Source organism: Phalaenopsis equestris, unplaced genomic scaffold, assembly GCF_001263595.1.
Source record: "Phalaenopsis equestris unplaced genomic scaffold, ASM126359v1 Scaffold000432, whole genome shotgun sequence".
NCBI lineage: Eukaryota > Viridiplantae > Streptophyta > Magnoliopsida > Asparagales > Orchidaceae > Phalaenopsis > Phalaenopsis equestris.
Genome location: NW_018164873.1, coordinates 426,875 through 432,462, shown reverse-complemented (window position 1 = coordinate 432,462; position 5,588 = coordinate 426,875).

Sequence of the window (5,588 nt, the reverse complement as noted above, 5' to 3'; positions counted from 1 at the left end):
AATTTTATTAGTTAGGGCTTACATTCGTGTGAAACGATCACACAAATGACCTGGAAGATGTGAGGATTTAGGTCGTGACGAACGACGACCTCGAAATCCTAAGACGAGTTATGGCTTATATTGTATAGCAGGGCTATACAAAGGCCTAAAGATAAGGTGAGGATTTATGTTTCATAAGAAAGCAACCTCGAAGTCCTATGGGTTTGTTGCTTTTATCTAAGGAAGGAAGACTGGTTAGCTGGGGAAGACAGATTTTGCTGTTAAAGATGGTCGTGCTGCCCACCATGCTAGCTCCAAGCTTGTCGCTATAACAATTTTTAGTTTTATAGTGTGTCAAGTTATGATGTCAAATTAGGTGGCCGTATGGTTGTTGTTCTTTAAATTTTATGGTCGCATGTTAAAGTGGATTAGAGCGACACAAGTTAGGATCCTACGGTTCCTTCATTCCGGCACCACTATTTTCTATTGGATTTTTCTATTGGATTCACTTAGATTCACTTAGTCCAAATAAATTTACAAAACTCAACTTAATGAGTTCCATAATTTCATTTAGACCGTGGGAAGCCTTGTTAGAAACAGTAGGTTATCTCCTCCAAGGAATTCCCAAACATCCAATAGAGACATCTTAATTTAGTTGAATTTTTAGTTTTGTGTGATGTTTGTTATTGTGTGATGTTTGTTTTTTGTGTGATGTTTGTTATTAAATTTTGAGTTGTTTTACATTTTGAATGTTGTGGCAGTGAATTTTATCTTGGTTAATTTTAGTTTTATTTTGGTTTTATTTTTTTGGCTATCCTGATAGTTTTAGTTTTCATGCAGGGTGACATCATTGTTTAGCATGCAAGTTTGTGTAAGCATAAAATTATAGCATTAAAGTACAAGAAAGACGATGCTGAAAACGGTACAAGCGTACCTAACGAGTTATCTCGTTCCACCACCTGAAACTTAAAATGCATTTGAGGGCAGTTCATGTAGAGGTAAAACAAGTAAGGTTTTGGTAGTTTTCCTAACCCAATTTCATATCTTGGTGGGTTCTTAGGAGTTTAATTAAGGTTGATTTTATCAAGCAAAACATATTAAGTTTCATAGATCTCCGAGGTATCCAACAGATCTAGAGAAAGAAGCAGGTTCGTGCTACTTTCTTGCTTCCTGGTAGAAAATATTGAGTTCTTTTAAACTTATTATGTTGCTTAATAATCTCAGTGAGCATTCATGTCTTAATTATCCCAAATAATAGGGTAATTATCACTCGTAATTCAATTTAAGAATTATGTGGGTGAAGACCCTTAAAGAGGCAAGTTTAAGAGACTTAGCCAAATTTTAACTTGGACTTGTAGTATTCGAAAGATGTTTTAATTTTCAATGATGTTTACTTTTCTAATCTTTATTTAACTGAAACTTGATTTAGCTTAAGTCACTAATAAGCCCTTAAGATTTTGGTGAGTGTCTTAGTCATTGCAAATGAAATTGACTTATAAGTAATGGTGATGATTCATGTTTTTGTTTTTTTTATCAAATAGGGGAATTAAATTAGTGAGTTATTAACACCCAAAATCATACCCCTAAATCTAGGATCATTTAATTGGCTAGACTCCCAAATTTATGTAATGTAAGGAAATTGGAAATTTATCCTTTTTTTAATTAGGACAAGTGAGGTTAGTTTCTACCAGTTAACTCCTTGTGTTTTAAACATCCAAATATGTTAATTAGAATCAAAGATTTCCCATTTCCTTTTCTGAAATTAGGCGTAAAAGTTAATTAAGGCTAAATTTCCAAAATTACACATTTGTCCCTGAGGCTCTATCACTTCATAATTCATCAAATTTAATAATCTAAATGAATTTGGAATTTTTATCCTACCTCACATATGAGTCAATTGAGACATGAGAGGAGAAAGTGTGATTTTTCAAAATTTAATTTATCTATATAATTTTTTAATGCAAAAATAAGATTTTTCAAAGAAAATTCCAAACTTAACAAAGGTAAATCCTAATCCCTTCAAATTTTTATTGGAGGTAGGCTTAGACTAGCAGCCTTTGGACCAAATTTCATGACTTTTTGAATTTTATTTGAATTTTAAGAATTATTTTAAGTTCTGAGGTTTTTATTAATTATAAAATATTTTAAATGTGGAAAAGTAAATTTTATATTTTTATTAAATCTCTTTGATGTCGTGGGACTTAGAGAAAGAAATTTGACATTTTTTTGATTTTTTATTTAAATTATTGGAATTATTTTAGTGAAAAATCCATTTTTAGCCTTTAAAAATTATTTTAAGCTTCAAAATTTAATATCTTTATTTAGAAAATCAGGAAAAATATCCCAATTGTTCTTAAGTGTTTAGAAAGCAATTTAGAACATTTCCATGAATTTTATTACTTTTGTGATTTTTATGGATTTTTAATTATTTTAAATATTTAAAAGTAGGCTAAAAATCAAGTTTAATTTTAAATAGCATTTTATTTTAAAAAATATCCCTGATCACAGAGAACTAAAAAAATAAGTTTTTATAAATTTTTTACTTTTATTTTGATTTTTAAAAATTATTTAAGTGCCAAAAAATATATTTAACTTAAAAAATCAATTTAGGTCATCAAATGGACTCAAAATGCTTTGAAATTTTTATGGTGAGTTCATTCGATCCTAAACAACCGTGGACATAAAAAATCAAGTCATTTTGATGTTTTTTTTCCAAAATTAATTTTCTTAGTGATTTATGGTTTGTGAAGATTAGGTGTATTTTAAATGACTTGACTATGAAATTATTTCCAAAGGATCCTCTGGTCATGGTGAACCTTCCAAAATTTTCTTGAAATTTTCTAATCAACATGCTAATTATCATGATTAATTTATGCAAATAATAGACATAAATTTGAAAAATATAGATCTATGTCTAGGGACCTCCTCTAACTTTAGAAAAATCAGAGAATGTTCCCTAAGAGAGAGGCAACAAAATGCTAAAATTTCAAGCCATGGTGATATTCCTACATGCATGGAGAATTAAAACATTCAAATTAGTGGTTAATTAAATTTTTAAAGTTAGGAATCATTTTCTGATTTTTTAAATTCCCTATTTATCTATTTAAATGTGCGGCGCTGACTGGATCCTAGGCAGCTCCAAAGGCACGCGTGGCGTTCTCTGGTTGGACTCCGCCATCTTCGGCCATCTGCTTAGCCGCTGACTCGGCCCACGGTTTATGTAAGGAAGTGTTGTCTAGCTTGATATCCTCCGTCCATCCGATACACGCACGATCGGAAGGCTCCCCGTCATTATCCTTGATAGAGTAATCCCAGCCAAAACTCGTGACCGTTAACCTTAAAACCTTAAGATCTCACTCATTTCTCAACCAAACTTATTTAGGTTTGATCCTATGGACTCTTCTAAGTGAGACGAACATATACATATCCAGACGGTAATCATGCAATTAAATTAAGCCTAATCAAATGGAGAATCAAAATAGGCTCGGGAGGAGGAGAGGTTGAATACCTTGAATCTGATAAGGGAAGCTTCGATCAGAGATGCTTGGCATGTTTGTTTGGGTCCAAGGAGGCTAGGGATTAAGCCTCTGGCGGTGGTATAAGGTCTAAGTATGAGTTCGGCCAAGCTCGATTTGAGATGTTGGTCTAGAGCTATGTTAGGGTCTCTGTGGAAGGGGAATTTGATGGGGCTTCTACATATTTCACTGTGGTGAAGGTGTGGGTAAGTTTAATTTGAGTTTGGTGGACTTTGGAGGTATATTAAGCTCTGTCCTCGTTTTGAGCAGAAGTTTGAGCTCAAAATTGAGCTTCTACAATGGGAATCACTGGGGGAAGGTGGTTGGCCTGAGCTAAGGAGGTCTTAGAGAAGCTCTGTGAGAAGTTTGGGGGGCTCTCTCTAAGAAATTTTCAGCACACCTCCCATGGCCATGGAGGTGAGTTCTTATAACAATGGCTAAGGCGTGGCTCTCAGGGCCAATATTTGGGTGTATTACGATGCTTAGGTGGAGGGCAGAGGAGCTCTATCATTTAATTTGAGTGAGGTGGCCTCAGGGTTTAATTTGGGTGAAATTCAAGAGGGGGTGGCCCTCAGTTTTGGCTTCTTCGGTAACTAGGCCAGCCGGCCATAGCAGGTGGAGGTGACTAGGAGCTTAAGGGACCCATGGGAATATGTCACAGCAATTTAATGCAATGAGGTATTGTTTTGGCAAAGATATCTTAAGCCTAAGTAAAAATGGAAATCCAATACCTTAATTTGAGGGACCCTTGTTCCATGGCTCATCTAGCTTGGGTTAGATGGTATTTGGCTCAGTCTTAGGGTCCAACTAATGGTTGTGGCAGAGTTAATTTGATGGCTTTGGGGTGGTTAGACTACATTTAGTGCATGGGTCCAAGTGGGTGCAAATGACCAAAACTTGGGTTTGGGCTAGGCTATCCATATCAATTGGCCTAATTAATTTTTTCGTCTGGTGTAGGTTATTGTGAGGAACAACTTTGGTGAAGGATGGAAATGGTTTTGAGTTCAATTGGGGGGTCAATTTGAAGAATTTTGGAGATTTGGTCAATTTGGGCATGTTGGGCTAGACTTGGGTCTAGATTGGGTTAGCCTTGGGATAATTCCAAATTGATTGTTTAAAATGGTCAATAGGAATGCCATGAAGAGTTTCAACCTGAATTGGGTGCCAATTTAGGGGTTAAGGCAATTAATTTGGTCAAAATTTGGGGACATAGTCAATTTGGGCAAAATTTGGGGCTTTTTTGGACTTAGGTTGAAATTAAGTGAAATTGAGGATTCACCAAGGCCAATTGAAGGTCCAGTTTGATGTTTAGGAATGCTTTAGCTTCTTGCACTATTGTGAAGGTGTGGGTAAGTTTAATTTGAGTTTGGTGGACTTTGGAGGTGTATTTAGCTTTGCTTTGGAGGTATATTAAGCTCTGTCCTCGTTTTGAGCAGAAGGTTGAGCTCAAAATTGAGCTTCTACAATGGGAATCACTGGGGGAAGGTGGTTGGCCTGAGCTAAGGAGGTCTTAGAGAAGCTCTGTGAGAAGTTTGGGGGGCTCTCTCTAAGAAATTTTCAGGAAATTTTCAGCACCCCTCCCATGGCCATGGAGGTGAGTTCTTATAACAATGGCTAAGGCGTGGCTCTCAGGGCCAATATTTGGGTGTATTACGATGCTTAGGTGGAGGGCAGAGGAGCTCTATCATTTAATTTGAGTGAGGTGGCCTCAGGGTTTAATTTGGGTGAAATTCAAGAGGGGGTGGCCCTCAGTTTTGGCTTCTTCGGTAACTAGGCCAGCCGGCCATAGCAGGTGGAGGTGACTAGGAGCTTAAGGGACCCATGGGAATATGTCACAGCAATTTAATGCAATGAGGTATTGTTTTGGCAAAGATATCTTAAGCCTAAGTAAAAATGGAAATCCAATACCTTAATTTGAGGGACCCTTGTTCCATGGCTCATCTAGCTTGGGTTAGATGGTATTTGGCTCAGTCTTAGGGTCCAACTAATGGTTGTGGCAGAGTTAATTTGATGGCTTTGGGGTGGTTAGACTACATTTAGTGCATGGGTCCAAGTGGGTGCAAATGACCAAAACTTGGGTTTGGGCTAGGCTAT